A 19,920-nucleotide genomic window follows, 5' to 3' on the forward strand; every position below is an offset into this window, starting at 1 on the left:
TTCTGGTGGCTTGGGAAGCAAACCTGCAAACCATACATGCAGTCTCTGCTGGATTACTGCCACCATGGTAGTATGAGTTAGCACTGAAAGCCAGCAACCAGAAGATGAGACCCAAAATGAAAGTGAATCCTTGCAGTGCATGAATATTTGGAGTGCCTGCTTCAACTATCCAGCTTCCTTGGGGTTCACTTGTCTGCAATAGCTATTTCAAGGAGGTCTGTAGCCATTCCAGCATAACCGTGAACACTATACCTGAGGTATTAGCTCAATACCTTATCACAAGCAGGTTTCCCAGAATTCAAATGTAACATGGTGAAAGGGAAACCTTTAGAAAAGGGATGCAAATGCCCCTTTCACTAAAAATCCCAGGTATTTTCTCATGGCATGGAATATTTAGACTCCACAACTCATGTAGTGAACCCAGGGACCTAGACCAAGTGTGTCTAGTTTAATGTTGTCCTCTTTTTGGAAACAGCATCTTATGTAGTTGTTGAAAGAGGCCTTGAGATAAATGCGTAGCCCAAGATGGACTGGAACTCCCAAGGATCCATCCACCACAGCCCCCAGATTGCTGGGATTATAGGCATGAGGGACCATGCCAAGCATGTGCACAGAGATTCTTACATAATTTGTGAAATCCCACTACTGGTCTATATGTAGCTTCTGTGCTTCAGGCTTTAGGAATATGCCTCTCTTTGTTTTGGCTCCCCTTGTTCAGGTGTCCATTTCTACTGTGATAAGCTCCAAGGCCCCAGGCAAGGGAGTGGCTGCCCTTCCTCTGGTGTGCCTTGCATGATTACAGCCCAGGTGAACAGGGTTCAAATATATTGGATCCTGTGCATTTGAAGAGGAAATGAGTAGAGATTCATGAGTTAATGTGGACATGCCAGGGAATTGAGGGGCCATGATAGAGACAAAACTTCAGGCTGAAGGCTGAGGATTCGGTACCTCTAGCTTCTTGAATAGTGGCCTGCCGAGCAATTGTGTGCTCTCAAATGTAATTTGATGGGTTTTGTTTTAATTTATTTTGGTTTTGCTTTGGTTTTTTACATGGAAGGAACTGTACCATGGTTTAAAGAAGCTGGAGTGGCTTACCTAAGAGAAATTTGCAAAAAGGGACAATTCAGCAGCCAAGAATTTCTCAAATGCCCTTGGCGTTTTAAAAAAAGTGACATAAAGTTGAGCGTGTCATGTCCATGTCTCTTTACAAAAGATTTTACCTCCTATTTGATAGGAATTACTGTTTCTTTGAAAAGTCAACCTGCACTGAAATAAAGATAATCCCTCCTTTCCTCATTCTGCTTGAAACCACATCCTATGTTAGTTATATTTTCTTACACAGAAACCCTTGGAGATGACTACAGCAAGAGTTTCCCATTGGTGGAATTTCCACGGAGACACATGAAGTAATATTGCACAACTTCAAGTGAAGTGCACTGTCCCTTGACAATGGCAAGTCTGGGCAAACCTCTAGTAACTGAAAATCTTAGAAAGTCTAAAAGTGAGTGAATGAAAATGGGCCTCTCCACATTTGGACAGGGCCTCTCCTGAAGCACACATTTGTGGAAAAAGTAATTATGAGAGACGCATGAACTCCCAAAACGGAATGGAAATTTTCTTGTTAAGGCCTGGAACGCTATGGCCTGGAGCCCTGTGTTTCTAACTGGATGAGCAAAGTGTGAGCAGAGATCAAAGTAAAACACACACAATTTAGGGAACTCGATATTTAACCAGGTGTTCAGAGTAGTGGCAAACTGAACTTGTGTCAATTTGCTCAAATCTTGTCTTCACAAGAAAGTAAATTCCAGCACGACCAGTGACTAGAGGAGGACACATTTCAAAGGACTTGTAAAAAGTCCAACCCTGAAGTTAGCCCAACACTGAATTTAGATGAAAAATAGCAGAGTCTGTTAGTCTTTCAAGTTTTAATAGGAGAAACTTATAGCATGTAATAGCTGTTACATGAATAACTTCAGAGCGTTTGGAGAGGTCGAAATCACTATGAGTGAGGGCTTCCCTGACTCACAAAGTTAAAAATAGTAAAACAAACAATTTGAAAAACCAATCAACCAATTAAATACAAACACTAAGTCCAAAGGGTTTCACTGGTTTTAAAACCACTTATGGAATGCACAACTATTGATGAGGCTTACTCTGCATTCTGCTTTACTCAGGCCCGGTACATGAGCAACTGTGAAAGCAAAATTCAAAATGTTATGTGAAGTGACCATTTCATTGTTGAAACCATGACCCAATAGACATTTTCTCTTTTGAAACTTCGTTCATTATCCATATATGTTCTCAAAGGGAAGGAATACACAGGATTTAGGCTGAATTTTTTTTTTCAGTATTTTGTGTTCCACCAGATTTATTTGAAGATCTCCTGTCCTGCATCCACTGCCCAATGCAGAAGGCCACACATAATACAACCCACATGAGAACTTCACTTCTACAGCCTGATTAAATCATCATGAGAATATAATTTTCCTTTCATCATCAAAGATTTTTACATCAGATTAACCAGCTCTCTTGCATTCCCATGTTTTTCCCTGGTTTTTGTACCTTGAAATGGGTGTGCACTCTTCTCAGCCTTGATCTCCATCTTCCCCTGTATTTCCAAACATATTCATCTGGGAAACATGTAAAGATCTTATTCGGGGCTTGTTTCATTGTTTTCAAATATCTGCCCTTGAAATTCAACTTCCACCACTGTCTCTCATATCCAAAGCTATGTACTTGCAGAGGATTTCTGCTGAGAAATTTCACAGAAAGCTCTTATACTGCAGGTGAATGATGCCAGCAAGTCTTGACTGAATAGCTTAGGAAGAGGACTCAGCCAAATGACAGACATGACAAGGGAAAAGCCTATGCTCAAGGATAGGACATGGCAGAGATCATCTGCCAGGCCCTGGCATGTTTCATATCCCATTGAAAGTACATCCATGTGTAGATTGGCTAGCATTTCCATCCACAAATTCTGAGCAGTGAAGCCTTCAGAGAGAATATTGTGGCATACCAGGCCAAGAATATTCATCCTATTTAAATCTTGCCCTACAAGGTCCTCTGTGCCACTGAGGTCTCCATGGCAACGCCCAGCATTGTGACTCAGGTCTCCTACTGCACACTTGTATCCTAGAGCCTAAAGTCCAGCTCACAATGGTGCTCAGCCAATCACAGCCCATTGTGGTTGCCTGGCAACCACAAGCTTGTGGATTTCTGTGAACTGTTTCAGCCCAATTCTGCAGCTTTCCACCTCATACAATCACAGCCATTTCAATCATGCAGTATTTGATTAGCCTCTCTATGTTGCCTCAGAATTTTTTTTACAGTTGTAGTGATCAAGAAAATTTGACATATTTTGAGAAGTGGAGGGAAGTCATTGGAAAACCTTTTGGTATGTCTGAGGTCTATGGGTTCCAAACTTGACTACCCCAGTCTTTTAAATTTTCAAACCTAGAGTCTAAAATCCCCCTCACAGTGATGTTCAGCCAATCTCAGCCCAGTGTGGTTGCCTGGCAACCACAAGCCTGTGGATTTCTGTGAACAGTTTCAGCCCAACTCTGCAGCTTTGCACCTCATACAACCACAGCCATTCCAATTATGCAGTATTTGATTAACCTCTCTAAGTTGCCTCAGAATTTTCTTTGAAGTTGTGCTGATCAAGCAAATTTGACATATTTTGACAAGTGGAGGGAAGTAATTGGCTCTGTCTTTAGCTCTGTTTGTGGTATATGGGGTCCAAACGTGACTAGCCCAGTCTATTCAATTATCAAACTTAGAAAGCCAAATGTTTCAAGGGAGGAAAGAAAATGCCACAATGATTTGGGTTCTGCCAAGTTTCTGGTGGCTTGGGAAGCAAACCTGCAAACCATACATGCAGTCTCTGCTGGATTACTGCCACCATGGTAGTATGAGTTAGCACTAAAAGCCAGCAACCAGAAGATGAGACCCAAAATGAAAGTGAATCCTTGCAGTGCATGAATATTTGGAGTGCCTGCTTCAACTATCCAGCTTCCTCGGGGTTCACTTGTCTGCAATCGCTATTTCAAGGAGGTCTGCATCCATTCCAGCATATCCGTGAACACTAAACCTGAGGTATTAGCTCAATACCTTATCACCAGCAGGTTTCCCAGAATTCAAATGTAACATGGTGAATGGGAAACCTTTAGAAAAGGGATGCAAATGCCCCTTTCACTAAAAATCCCAGGTATTTTCTCATGGCATGGAATATTTAGACTCCACAACTCATGTAGTGAACCCAGGGACCTAGACCAAGTGTGTCTAGTTTAATGTTGTCCTCTTTTTGGAAACAGCATCTTATGTAGTTGTTGAAAGAGGCCTTGAGATAAATGCGTAGCCCAAGATGGACTGGAACTCCCAAGGATCCATCCACCACAGCCCCCAGATTGCTGGGATTATAGGCATGAGGGACCATGCCAAGCATGTGCACAGAGATTCTTACATAATTTGTGAAATCCCACCACTGGTCTATAGGTAGCTTCTGTGCTTCAGGCTTTAGGAATATGCCTCTCTTTGTTTTGGCTGTCCTTGTTCAGGTGTCCATTTCTACTGTGATAAGCTCCAAGGCCCCAGGCAAGGGAGTGGCTGCCCTTCCTCTGGTGTGCCTTGCATGATTACAGCCCAGGTGAACAGGGTTCAAATATATTGGATCCTGTGCATTTGAAGAGGAAATGAGTAGAGATTCATGAGTTAATGTGGACATGCCAGGGAATTGAGGGGCCATGATAGAGACAAAACTTCAGGCTGAAGGCTGAGGATTCTGTACCTCTAGCTTCTTGAATAGTGGGCCTGCCGAGCAATTGTGTGCTCTCAAATGTAATTTGATGGGTTTTGTTTTAATTTATTTTGGTTTTGCTTTGGTTTTTTACATGGAAGGAACTGTACCATGGTTTAAAGAAGCTGGAGTGGCTTACCTAAGAGAAATTTGCAAAAAGGGACAATTCAGCAGCCAAGAATTTCTCAAATGCCCTTGGCGTTTTAAAAAAAGTGACATAAAGTTGAGCGTGTCATGTCCATGTCTCTTTACAAAAGATTTTACCTCCTATTTGATAGGAATTACTGTTTCTTTGAAAAGTCAACCTGCACTGAAATAAAGATAATCCCTCCTTTCCTCATTCTGCTTGAAACCACATCCTATGTTAGTTATATTTTCTTACACAGAAACCCTTGGAGATGACTACAGCAAGAGTTTCCCATTGGTGGAATTTCCACGGAGACACATGAAGTAATATTGCACAACTTCAAGTGAAGTGCACTGTCCCTTGACAATGGCAAGTCTGGGCAAACCTCTAGTAACTGAAAATCTTAGAAAGTCTAAAAGTGAGTGAATGAAAATGGGCCTCTCCACATTTGGACAGGGCCTCTCCTGAAGCACACATTTGTGGAAAAAGTAATTATGAGAGACGCATGAACTCCCAAAACGGAATGGAAATTTTCTTGTTAAGGCCTGGAATGCTATGGCCTGGAGCCCTGTGTTTCTAACTGGATGAGCAAAGTGTGAGCAGAGATCAAAGTAAAACACACACAATTTAGGGAACTCGATATTTAACCAGGTGTTCAGAGTAGTGGCAAACTGAACTTGTGTCAATTTGCTCAAATCTTGTCTTCACAAGAAAGTAAATTCCAGCACGACCAGTGACTAGAGGAGGACACATTTCAAAGGACTTGTAAAAAGTCCAACCCTGAAGTTAGCCCAACACTGAATTTAGATGAAAAATAGCAGAGTCTGTTAGTCTTTCAAGTTTTAATAGGAGAAACTTATAGCATGTAATAGCTGTTACATGAATAACTTCAGAGCGTTTGGAGAGGTCGAAATCACTATGAGTGAGGGCTTCCCTGACTCACAAAGTTAAAAATAGTAAAACAAACAATTTGAAAAACCAATCAACCAATTAAATACAAACACTAAGTCCAAAGGGTTTCACTGGTTTTAAAACCACTTATGGAATGCACAACTATTGATGAGGCTTACTCTGCATTCTGCTTTACTCAGGCCCGGTACATGAGCAACTGTGAAAGCAAAATTCAAAATGTTATGTGAAGTGACCATTTCATTGTTGAAACCATGACCCAATAGACATTTTCTCTTTTGAAACTTCGTTCATTATCCATATATGTTCTCAAAGGGAAGGAATACACAGGATTTAGGCTGAATTTTTTTTTTCAGTATTTTGTGTTCCACCAGATTTATTTGAAGATCTCCTGTCCTGCATCCACTGCCCAATGCAGAAGGCCACACATAATACAACCCACATGAGAACTTCACTTCTACAGCCTGATTAAATCATCATGAGAATATAATTTTCCTTTCATCATCAAAGATTTTTACATCAGATTAACCAGCTCTCTTGCATTCCCATGTTTTTCCCTGGTTTTTGTACCTTGAAATGGGTGTGCACTCTTCTCAGCCTTGATCTCCATCTTCCCCTGTATTTCCAAACATATTCATCTGGGAAACATGTAAAGATCTTATTCGGGGCTTGTTTCATTGTTTTCAAATATCTGCCCTTGAAATTCAACTTCCACCACTGTCTCTCATATCCAAAGCTATGTACTTGCAGAGGATTTCTGCTGAGAAATTTCACAGAAAGCTCTTATACTGCAGGTGAATGATGCCAGCAAGTCTTGACTGAATAGCTTAGGAAGAGGACTCAGCCAAATGACAGACATGACAAGGGAAAAGCCTATGCTCAAGGATAGGACATGGCAGAGATCATCTGCCAGGCCCTGGCATGTTTCATATCCCATTGAAAGTACATCCATGTGTAGATTGGCTAGCATTTCCATCCACAAATTCTGAGCAGTGAAGCCTTCAGAGAGAATATTGTGGCATACCAGGCCAAGAATATTCATCCTATTTAAATCTTGCCCTACAAGGTCCTCTGTGCCACTGAGGTCTCCATGGCAACGCCCAGCATTGTGACTCAGGTCTCCTACTGCACACTTGTATCCTAGAGCCTAAAGTCCAGCTCACAATGGTGCTCAGCCAATCACAGCCCATTGTGGTTGCCTGGCAACCACAAGCTTGTGGATTTCTGTGAACTGTTTCAGCCCAACTCTGCAGCTTTCCACCTCATACAATCACAGCCATTTCAATCATGCAGTATTTGATTAGCCTCTCTATGTTGCCTCAGAATTTTTTTTACAGTTGTAGTGATCAAGAAAATTTGACATATTTTGAGAAGTGGAGGGAAGTCATTGGAAAACCTTTTGGTATGTCTGAGGTCTATGGGTTCCAAACTTGACTACCCCAGTCTTTTAAATTTTCAAACCTAGAGTCTAAAATCCCCCTCACAGTGATGTTCAGCCAATCTCAGCCCAGTGTGGTTGCCTGGCAACCACAAGCCTGTGGATTTCTGTGAACAGTTTCAGCCCAACTCTGCAGCTTTGCACCTCATACAACCACAGCCATTCCAATTATGCAGTATTTGATTAACCTCTCTAAGTTGCCTCAGAATTTTCTTTGAAGTTGTGCTGATCAAGCAAATTTGACATATTTTGACAAGTGGAGGGAAGTAATTGGCTCTGTCTTTAGCTCTGTTTGTGGTATATGGGGTCCAAACGTGACTAGCCCAGTCTATTCAATTATCAAACTTAGAAAGCCAAATGTTTCAAGGGAGGAAAGAAAATGCCACAATGATTTGGGTTCTGCCAAGTTTCTGGTGGCTTGGGAAGCAAACCTGAAAACCATACATGCAGTCTCTGCTGGATTACTGCCACCATGGTAGTATGAGTTAGCACTAAATGCCAGCAACCAGAAGATGAGACCCAAAATGAAAGTGAATCCTTGCAGTGCATGAATATTTGGAGTGCCTGCTTCAACTATCCAGCTTCCTCGGGGTTCACTTGTCTGCAATCGCTATTTCAAGGAGGTCTGCATCCATTCCAGCATATCCGTGAACACTAAACCTGAGGTATTAGCTCAATACCTTATCACCAGCAGGTTTCCCAGAATTCAAATGTAACATGGTGAATGGGAAACCTTTAGAAAAGGGATGCAAATGCCCCTTTCACTAAAAATCCCAGGTATTTTCTCATGGCATGGAATATTTAGACTCCACAACTCATGTAGTGAACCCAGGGACCTAGACCAAGTGTGTCTAGTTTAATGTTGTCCTCTTTTTGGAAACAGCATCATATGTAGTTGTTGAAAGAGGCCTTGAGATAAATGCGTAGCCCAAGATGGACTGGAACTCCCAAGGATCCATCCACCACAGCCCCCAGATTGCTGGGATTATAGGCATGAGGGACCATGCCAAGCATGTGCACAGAGATTCTTACATAATTTGTGAAATCCCACCACTGGTCTATAGGTAGCTTCTGTGCTTCAGGCTTTAGGAATATGCCTCTCTTTGTTTTGGCTGTCCTTGTTCAGGTGTCCATTTCTACTGTGATAAGCTCCAAGGCCCCAGGCAAGGGAGTGGCTGCCCTTCCTCTGGTGTGCCTTGCATGATTACAGCCCAGGTGAACAGGGTTCAAATATATTGGATCCTGTGCATTTGAAGAGGAAATGAGTAGAGATTCATGAGTTAATGTGGACATGCCAGGGAATTGAGGGGCCATGATAGAGACAAAACTTCAGGCTGAAGGCTGAGGATTCTGTACCTCTAGCTTCTTGAATAGTGGGCCTGCCGAGCAATTGTGTGCTCTCAAATGTAATTTGATGGGTTTTGTTTTAATTTATTTTGTTTTTTGCTTTGGTTTTTTACATGGAAGGAACTGTACCATGGTTTAAAGAAGCTGGAGTGTCTTACCTAAGAGAAATTTGCAAAAAGGGACAATTCAGCAGCCAAGAATTTCTCAAATGCCCTTGGCGTTTTAAAAAAAGTGACATAAAGTTGAGCGTGTCATGTCCATGTCTCTTTACAAAAGATTTTACCTCCTATTTGATAGGAATTACTGTTTTTTTGAAAGGTCAACCTGCACTGAAATAAAGATAATCCCTCCTTTCCTCATTCTGCTTGAAACCACATCCTATGTTAGTTATATTTTCTTACACAGAAACCCTTGGAGATCACTACAGCAAGAGTTTCCCATTGGTGGAATTTCCACGGAGACACATGAAGTAATATTGCACAACTTCAAGTGAAGTGCACTGTCCCTTGACAATGGCAAGTCTGGGCAAACCTCTAGTAACTGAAAATCTTAGAAAGTCTAAAAGTGAGTGAATGAAAATGGGCCTCTCCACATTTGGACAGGGCCTCTCCTGAAGCACACATTTGTGGAAAAAGTAATTATGAGAGACGCATGAACTCCCAAAACGGAATGGAAATTTTCTTGTTTAGGCCTCGAACGCTATGGCCTGGAGCCCTGTGTTTCTAACTGGATGAGCAAAGTGTGAGCAGAGATCAAAGTCAAACACACACCATTTAGGGAACTCGATATTTAACCAGGTGTTCAGAGTAGTGGCAAACTGAACTTGTGTCAATTTGCTCAAATCTTGTCTTCACAAGAAAGTAAATTCCAGCACGACCAGTGACTAGAGGAGGACACATTTCAAAGGACTTGTAAAAAGTCCAACCCTGAAGTTAGCCCAACACTGAATTTAGATGAAAAGTAGCAGAGTCTGTTAGTCTTTCAAGTTTTAATAGGAGAAACTTATAGCATGTAATAGCTGTTACATGAATAACTTCAGAGCTTTTGGAGAGGTCGAAATCACTATGAGTGAGGGCTTCCCTGACTCACAAAGTTAAAAATAGTAAAACAAACAATTTGAAAAACCAATCAACCAATTAAATACAAACACTAAGTCCAAAGGGTTTCACTGGTTTTAAAACCACTTATGGAATGCACAACTATTGATGAGGCTTACTCTGCATTCTGCTTTACTCAGGCCCGGTACATGAGCAACTGTGAAAGCAAAATTCAAAATGTTATGTGAAGTGACCATTTCATTGTTGAAACCATGACCCAATAGACATTTTCTCTTTTGAAACTTCGTACATTATCCATATATGTTCTCAAAGGGAAGGCATACACAGGATTTAGGCTGAATTTTTTTTCAGTATTTTGTGTTCCACCAGATTTATTTGAAGATCTCATGTCCTGCATCCACTGCCCAATGCAGAAGGCCACACATAATACAACCGACATGAGAACTTCACTTCTACAGCCTGATTAAATCATCATGAGAATATAATTTTCCTTTCATCATCAAAGATTTTTACATCAGATTAACCAGCTCTCTTGCTTTCCCATGTTTTTCCCTGGTTTTTGTACCTTGAAATGGGTGTGCACTCTTCTCAGCCTTGATCTCCATCTTCCCCCGTATTTCCAAACATATTCATCTGGGAAACATGTAAAGATCTTATTCGGGGCTTGTTTCATTTTTTTCAAATATCTGCCCTTGAAATTCAATTTCCACCACTGTCTCTCATATCCAAAGCTATGTACATGCAGAGGATTTCTGCTGAGAAATTTCACAGAAAGCTCTTATACTGCAGGTGAATGATGCCAGCAAGTCTTGACTGAATAGCTTAGGGAACAGGACTCAGCCAAATGACAGACATGACAAGGGAAAAGCGTATGCTCAAGGATAGGACATGGCAGAGATCATCTGCCAGGCCCTGGCATATTTCATATCCCATTGAAAGTACATCCATGTGTAGATTGGCTAGCATTTCCATCCACAAATTCTGAGCAGTGAAGCCTTCAGAGAGAATATTGTGGCATACCAGGCCAAGAATATTCATCCTATTTAAACCTTGCCCTACAAGGTCCTCTGTGCCACTGAGGACTCCATGGCAACGCCCAGCATTGTGACTCAGGTCTCCTACTGCACACTTGTATCCTAGAGCCTAAAGTCCAGCTCACAATGGTGCTCAGCCAATCACAGCCCATTGTGATTGCCTGGCAACCACAAGCTTGTGGATTTCTGTGAACTGTTTCAGCCCAACTCTGCAGCTTTCCACCTCATACAACCACAGCCATTCCAATCATGCAGTATTTGATTAGCCTCTCTATGTTGCCTCAGAATTTTTTTTACAGTTGTAGTGATCAAGAAAATTTGACATATTTTGAAAAGTGGAGATAAGTCATTGGAAATCCTTTTGATATGTCTGAGGTCTATGGGTTCCAAACTTGACTACCCCAGTCTTTTAAATTTTCAAACCTAGAGCCTAAAATCCCCCTCACAGTGATGTTCAGCCAATCTCAGCCCAGTGTGGTTGCCTGGCAACCACAAGCCTGTGGATTTCTGTGAACAGTTTCAACCCAACTCTGCAGCTTTGCACCTCATACAACCACAGCCATTCCAATCATGCAGTATTTGATTAACCTGTCTAAGTTGCCTCAGAATTTTCTTTGAAGTTGTGCTGATCAAGCAAATTTGACATATTTTGACAAGTGGAGGGAAGTAATTGGCTCTGTCTTTAGCTCTGTTTGTGGTATATGGGGTCCAAACGTGACTAGCCCAGTCTATTCAATTATCAAACTTAGAAAGCCAAATGTTTCAAGGGAGGAAAGAAAATGCCACAATGATTTGGGTTCTGCCAAGTTTCTGGTGGCTTGGGAAGCAAACCTGCAAACCATACATGCAGTCTCTGCTGGATTACTGCCACCATGGTAGTATGAGTTAGCAGTAAAAGCCAGCAACCAGAAGATGAGACCCAAAATGAAAGTGAATCCTTGCAGTGCATGAATATTTGGACTGCCTGCTTCAACTATCCAGCTTCCTCGGGGTTCACTTGTCTGCAATAGCTATTTCAAGGAGGTCTGTAGCCATTCCAGCATAACCGTGAACACTAAACCTGAGGTATTAGCTCAATACCTTATCACAAGCAGGTTTCCCAGAATTCAAATGTAACATGGTGAAAGGGAAACCTTTAGAAAAGGGATGCAAATGCCCCTTTCACTAAAAATCCCAGGTATTTTCTCATGGCATGGAATATTTAGACTCCACAACTCATGTAGTGAACCCAGGGACCTAGACCAAGTGTGTCTAGTTTAATGTTGTCCTCTTTTTGGAAACAGCATCTTATGTAGTTGTTGAAAGAGGCCTTGAGATAAATGCGTAGCCCAAGATGGACTGGAACTCCCAAGGATCCATCCACCACAGCCCCCAGATTGCTGGGATTATAGGCATGAGGGACCATGCCAAGCATGTGCACAGAGATTCTTACATAATTTGTGAAATCCCACTACTGGTCTATAGGTAGCTTCTGTGCTTCAGGCTTTAGGAATATGCCTCTCTTTGTTTTGGCTCCCCTTGTTCAGGTGTCCATTTCTACTGTGATAAGCTCCAAGGCCCCAGGCAAGGGAGTGGCTGCCCTTCCTCTGGTGTGCCTTGCATGATTACAGCCCAGGTGAACAGGGTTCAAATATATTGGATCCTGTGCATTTGAAGAGGAAATGAGTAGAGATTCATGAGTTAATGTGGACATGCCAGGGAATTGAGGGGCCATGATAGAGACAAAACTTCAGGCTGAAGGCTGAGGATTCTGTACCTCTAGCTTCTTGAATAGTGGGCCTGCCGAGCAATTGTGTGCTCTCAAATGTAATTTGATGGGTTTTGTTTTAATTTATTTTGTTTTTTGCTTTGGTTTTTTACATGGAAGGAACTGTACCATGGTTTAAAGAAGCTGGAGTGTCTTACCTAAGAGAAATTTGCAAAAAGGGACAATTCAGCAGCCAAGAATTTCTCAAATGCCCTTGGCGTTTTAAAAAAAGTGACATAAAGTTGAGCGTGTCATGTCCATGTCTCTTTACAAAAGATTTTACCTCCTATTTGATAGGAATTACTGTTTCTTTGAAAGGTCAACCTGCACTGAAATAAAGATAATCCCTCCTTTCCTCATTCTGCTTGAAACCACATCCTATGTTAGTTATATTTTCTTACACAGAAACCCTTGGAGATCACTACAGCAAGAGTTTCCCATTGGTGGAATTTCCACGGAGACACATGAAGTAATATTGCACAACTTCAAGTGAAGTGCACTGTCCCTTGACAATGCCAAGTCTGGGCAAACCTCTAGTAACTGAAAATCTTAGAAAGTCTAAAAGTGAGTGAATGAAAATGGGCCTCTCCACATTTGGACAGGGCCTCTCCTGTAGCACACATTTGTGGAAAAAGTAATTATGAGAGACACATGAACTTCCAAAACGGAATGGAAATTTTCTTGTTTAGGCCTGGAACGCTGTGGCCTGGAGCCCTGTGTTTCTAACTAGATGAGCAAAGTGTGAGCAGAGATCAAAGTAAAACACACACCATTTAGGGAACTCGATATTTAACCAGCTGTTCAGAGTAGTGGCAAACTGAACTTGTGTCAATTTGCTCAAATCTTGTCTTCACAAGAAAGTAAATTCCAGCACGACCAGTGACTAGAGGAGGACACATTTCAAAGGACTTGTAAAAAGTCCAACCCTGAAGTTAGCCCAACACTGAATTTAGATGAAAAATAGAGAGTCTGTTAGTCTTTCAAGTTTTAATAGGAGAAACTTATAGCATGTAATAGCTGTTACATGAATAACTTCAGAGCGTTTGGAGAGGTCGAAATCACTATGAGTGAGGGCTTCCCTGACTCACAACGTTAAAAATAGTAAAACAAACAATTTGAAAAACCAATCAACCAATTAAATACAAACACTAAGTCCAAAGGGTTTCACTGGTTTTAAAACCACTTATGGAATGCACAACTATTGATGAGGCTTACTCTGCATTCTGCTTTACTCAGGCCCGGTACATGAGCAACTGTGAAAGCAAAATTCAAAATGTTATGTGAAGTGACCATTTCATTGTTGAAACCATGACCCAATAGACATTTTCTCTTTTGAAACTTCGTACATTATCCATATATGTTCTCAAAGGGAAGGAATACACAGGATTTAGGCTGAATTTTTTTTTCAGTATTTTGTGTTCCACCAGATTTATTTGAAGATCTCCTGTCCTGCATCCACTGCCCAATGCAGAAGGCCACACATAATACAACCCACATGAGAACTTCACTTCTACAGCCTGATTAAATCATCATGAGAATATAATTTTCCTTTCATCATCAAAGATTTTTACATCAGATTAACCAGTTCTCTTGCTTTCCCATGTTTTTCCCTGGTTTTTGTACCTTGAAATGGGTGTGCACTCTTCTCAGCCTTGATCTCCATCTTCCCCTGTATTTCCAAACATATTCATCTGGGAAACATGTAAAGATCTTATTCGGGGCTTGTTTCATTGTTTTCAAATATCTGCCCTTGAAATTCAACTTCCACCACTGTCTCTCATATCCAAAGCTATGTACTTGCAGAGGATTTCTGCTGAGAAATTTCACAGAAAGCTCTTATACTGCAGGTGAATGATGCCAGCAAGTCTTGACTGAATAGCTTAGGGAACAGGACTCAGCCAAATGACAGACATGACAAGGGAAAAGCGTATGCTCAAGGATAGGACATGGCAGAGATCATCTGCCAGGCCCTGGCATATTTCATATCCCATTGAAAGTACATCCATGTGTAGATTGGCTAGCATTTCCATCCACAAATTCTGAGCAGTGAAGCCTTCAGAGAGAATATTGTGGCATACCAGGCCAAGAATATTCATCCTATTTAAATCTTGCCCTACAAGGTCCTCTGTGCCACTGAGGTCTCCATGGCAACGCCCAGCATTGTGACTCAGGTCTCCTACTGCACACTTGTATCCTAGAGCCTAAAGTCCAGCTCACAATGCTGCTCAGCCAATCACAGCCCATTGTGGTTGCCTGGCAACCACAAGCTTGTGGATTTCTGTGAACTGTTTCAGCCCAACTCTGCAGCTTTCCACCTCATACAACCACAGCCATTCCAATCATGCAGTATTTGATTAGCCTCTCTATGTTGCCTCAGAATTTTTTTTACAGTTGTAGTGATCAAGAAAATTTGACATATTTTGAGAAGTGGAGGGAAGTCATTGGAAAACCTTTTGGTATGTCTGAGGTCTATGGGTTCCAAACTTGACTACCCCAGTCTTTTAAATTTTCAAACCTAGAGCCTAAAATCCCCCTCACAGTGATGTTCAGCCAATCTCAGCCCAGTGTGGTTGCCTGGTAACCACAGGCCTGTGGATTTCTGTGAACAGTTTCAGCCCAACTCTGCAGCTTTGCACCTCATACAACCACAGCCATTCCAATTATGCAGTATTTGATTAACCTCTCTAAGTTGCCTCAGAATTTTCTTTGAAGTTGTGCTGATCAAGCAAATTTGACATATTTTGACAAGTGGAGGGAAGTAATTGGCTCTGTCTTTAGCTCTGTTTGTGGTATATGGGGTCCAAACGTGACTAGCCCAGTCTATTCAATTATCAAACTTAGAAAGCCAAATGTTTCAAGGGAGGAAAGAAAATGCCACAATGATTTGGGTTCTGCCAAGTTTCTGGTGGCTTGGGAAGCAAACCTGCAAACCATACATGCAGTCTCTGCTGGATTACTGCCACCATGGTAGTATCAGTTAGCACTAAAAGCCAGCAACCAGAAGATGAGACCCAAAATGAAAGTGAATCCTTGCAGTGCATGAATATTTGGAGTGCCTGCTTCAACTATCCAGCTTCCTCGGGGTTCACTTGTCTGCAATCGCTATTTCAAGGAGGTCTGCAGCCATTCCAGCATAACCCTGAACACTAAACATGAGGTATTAGCTCAATACCTTATCACCAGCAGGTTTCCCAGAATTCAAATGTAACATGGTGAAAGGGAAACCTTTAGAAAAGGGATGCAAATGCCCCTTTCACTAAAAATCCCAGGTATTTTCTCATGGCATGGAATATTTAGACTCCACAACTCATGTAGTGAACCCAGGGTCCTAGACCAAGTGTGTCTAGTTTAATGTTGTCCTCCTTTTGGAAACAGCATCTTATGTAGTTGTTGAAAGAGGCCCTGAGATAAATGCGTAGCCCAAGATGGACTGGAACTCCCAAGGATCCATCCACCACAGCCCCCAGATTGCTGGGATTATAGGCATGAGGGACCATGCCAAGCATGTGCACAGAGATTCTTACATAATTTGTGAAATCCCACTACTGGTCTATAGGTAGCTTCTGTGCTTCAGGCTTTAGGAATATGCCTCTCTTTGTTTTGGCTCCCCTTGTTCAGGTGTCCATTTCTACTGTGATAAGCTCCAAGGCCCCAGGCAAGGGAGTGGCTGCCCTTCCTCTGGTGTGCCTTGCATGATTACAGCCCAGGTGAACAGGGTTCAAATATATTGGATGCTGTGCATTTGAAGAGGAAATGAGTAGAGATTCATGAGTTAATGTGGACATGCCAGGGAATTGAGGGGCCATGATAGAGACAAAACTTCAGGCTGAAGGCTGAGGATTCTGTACCTCTAGCTTCTTGAATAGTGGGCCTGCCGAGCAATTGTGTGCTCTCAAATGTAATTTGATGGGTTTTGTTTTAATTTATTTTGTTTTTTGCTTTGGTTTTTTACATGGAAGGAACTGTACCATGGTTTAAAGAAGCTGGAGTGTCTTACCTAAAAGAAATTTGCAAAAAGGGACAATTCAGCAGCCAAGAATTTCTCAAATGCCCTTGGCGTTTTAAAAAAAGTGACATAAAGTTGAGCGTGTCATGTCCATGTCTCTTTACAAAAGATTTTACCTCCTTTTTGATAGGAATTTCTGTTTCTTTGAAAGGTCAACCTGCACTGAAATAAAGATAATCCCTCCTTTCCTCATTCTGCTTGAAACCACATCCTATGTTAGTTATATTTTCTTACACAGAAACACTTGGAGATGACTACAGCAAGAGTTTCCCATTGGTGGAATTTCCACGGAGACACATGAAGTAATATTGCACAACTTCAAGTGAAGTGCACTGTCCCTTGACAATGCCAAGTCTGGGCAAACCTCTAGTAACTGAAAATCTTAGAAAGTCTAAAAGTGAGTGAATGAAAATGGGCCTCTCCACATTTGGACAGGGCCTCTCCTGAAGCACACATTTGTGGAAAAAGTAATTATGAGAGACGCATGAACTCCCAAAACGGAATGGAAATTTTCTTGTTAAGTCCTGGAACGCTATGGCCTGGAGCCCTGTGTTTCTAACTGGATGAGCAAAGTGTGAGCAGAGATCAAAGTAAAACACACACCATTTAGGAAACTCGATATTTAACCAGGTGTTCAGAGTAGTGGCAAACTGAACTTGTGTCAATTTGCTCAAATCTTGTCTTCACAAGAAAGTAAATTCCAGCACGACCAGTGACTAGAGGAGGACACATTTCAAAGGACTTGTAAAAAGTCCAACCCTGAAGTTAGCCCAACACTGAATTTAGATGAAAAATAGCAGAGTCTGTTAGTCTTTCAAGTTTTAATAGGAGAAACTTATAGCATGTAATAGCTGTTACATGAATAACTTCAGAGCGTTTGGAGAGGTCGAAATCACTATGAGTGAGGGCTTCCCTGACTCACAAAGTTAAAAATAGTAAAACAAACAATTTGAAAAACCAATCAACCAATTAAATACAAACACTAAGTCCAAAGGGTTTCACTGGTTTTAAAACCACTTATGGAATGCACAACTATTGATGAGGCTTACTCTGCATTCTGCTTTACTCAGGCCCGGTACATGAGCAACTGTGAAAGCAAAATTCAAAATGTTATGTGAAGTGACCATTTCATTGTTGAAACAATGACCCAATAGACATTTTCTCTTTTGAAACTTCGTACATTATCCATATATGTTCTCAAAGGGAAGGAATACACAGGATTTAGGCTGAATTTTTTTTTCAGTATTTTGTGTTCCACCAGATTTATTTGAAGATCTCCTGTCCTGCATCCACTGCCCAATGCAGAAGGCCACACATAATACAACCCACATGAGAACTTCACTTCTACAGCCTGATTAAATCATCATGAGAATATAATTTTCCTTTCATCATCAAAGATTTTTACATCAGATTAACCAGCTCTCTTGCTTTCCCATGTTTTTCCCTGGTTTTTGTACCTTGAAATGGGTGTGCACTCTTCTCAGCCTTGATCTCCATCTTCCCCCGTATTTCCAAACATATTCATCCGGGAAACATGTAAAGATCTTATTCGGGGCTTGTTTCATTGTTTTCAAATATCTGCCCTTGAAATTCAACTTCCACCACTGTCTCTCATATCCAAAGCTATGTACTTGCAGAGGATTTCTGCTGAGAAATTTCACAGAAAGCTCTTATACTGCAGGTGAATGAGGCCAGCAAGTCTTGACTGAATAGCTTAGGGAACAGGACTCAGCCAAATGACAGACATTACAAGGGAAAAGCATATGCTCAAGGATAGGACATGGCAGAGATCATCTGCCAGGCCCTGGCATATTTCATATCCCATTGAAAGTACATCCATGTGTAGATTGGCTAGCATTTCCATCCACAAATTCTGAGCAGTGAAGCCTTCAGAGAGAATATTGTGGCATACCAGGCCAAGAATATTCATCCTATTTAAATCTTGCCCTACAAGGTCCTCGGTGCCACTGACGTCTCCATGGCAACGCCCAGCATTGGGACTCAGGTCTCCTACTGCACACTTGTATGCTAGAGCCTAAAGTCCAGCTCACAATGGTGCTCAGCCAATCACAGCCCATTGTGGTTGCCTGGCAACCACAAGCTTGTGGATTTCTGTGAACTGTTTCAGCCCAACTCTGCAGCTTTCCACCTCATACAACCACAGCCATTCCAATCATGCAGTATTTGATTAGCCTCTCTATGTTGCCTCAGAATTTTTTTTACAGTTGTAGTGATCAAGAAAATTTGACATATTTTGAGAAGTGGAGGGAAGTCATTGGAAAACCTTTTGGTATGTCTGAGGTCTATGGGTTCCAAACTTGACTACACCAGTCTTTTAAATTTTCAAACCTAGAGCCTAAAATCCCCCTCACAGTGATGTTCAGCCAATCTCAGCCCAGTGTGGTTGCCGGGCAACCACAAGCCTGTGGATTTCTGTGAACAGTTTCAGCCCAACTCTGCAGCTTTGCACCTCATACAACCACAGCCATTCCAGTTATGCAGTATTTGATTAACCTCTCTAAGTTGCCTCAGAATTTTCTTTGAAGTTGTGCTGATCAAGCAAATTTGACATATTTTGACAAGGGGAGGGAAGTAATTGGCTCTGTCTTTAGCTCTGTTTGTGGTATATGGGGTCCAAACGTGACTAGCCCAGTCTATTCAATTATCAAACTTAGAAAGCCAAATGTTTCAAGGGAGGAAAGAAAATGCCACAATGATTTGGGTTCTGCCAAGTTTCTGGTGGCTTGGGAAGCAAACCTGCAAACCATACATGCAGTCTCTGCTGGTTTACTGCCACCATGGTAGTATCAGTTAGCACTAAAAGCCAGCAACCAGAAGATGAGACCCAAAATGAAAGTGAATCCTTGCAGTGCATGAATATTTGGAGTGCCTGCTTCAACTATCCAGCTTCCTCGGGGTTCACTTGTCTGCAATCGCTATTTCAAGGAGGTCTGCAGCCATTCCAGAATAACCCTGAACACTAAACATGCGGTATTAGCTCAATACCTTATCACCAGCAGGTTTCCCAGAATTCAAATGTAACATGGTGAAAGGGAAACCTTTAGAAAAGGGATGCAAATGCCCCTTTCACTAAAAATCCCAGGTATTTTCTCATGGCATGGAATATTTAGACTCCACAACTCATGTAGTGAACCCAGGGACCTAGACCAAGTGTGTCTAGTTTAATGTTGTCCTCTTTTTGGAAACAGCATCTTATGTAGTTGTTGAAAGAGGCCTTGAGATAAATGCGTAGCCCAAGATGGACTGGAACTCCCAAGGATCCATCCACCTCAGCCCCCAGATTGCTGGGATTATAGGCATGAGGGACCATGCCAAGCATGTGCACAGAGATTCTTACATAATTTGTGAAATCCCACTACTGGTCTATAGGTAGCTTCTGTGCTTCAGGCTTTAGGAATATGCCTCTCTTTGTTTTGGCTCCCCTTGTTCAGGTGTCCA

The sequence above is a fragment of the Cavia porcellus genome, unplaced genomic scaffold (assembly GCF_034190915.1).
Source record: "Cavia porcellus strain 051 isolate PalLab524CR breed Dunkin Hartley unplaced genomic scaffold, mCavPor4.1 scaffold_3, whole genome shotgun sequence".
NCBI classification, from domain to species: domain Eukaryota; kingdom Metazoa; phylum Chordata; class Mammalia; order Rodentia; family Caviidae; genus Cavia; species Cavia porcellus.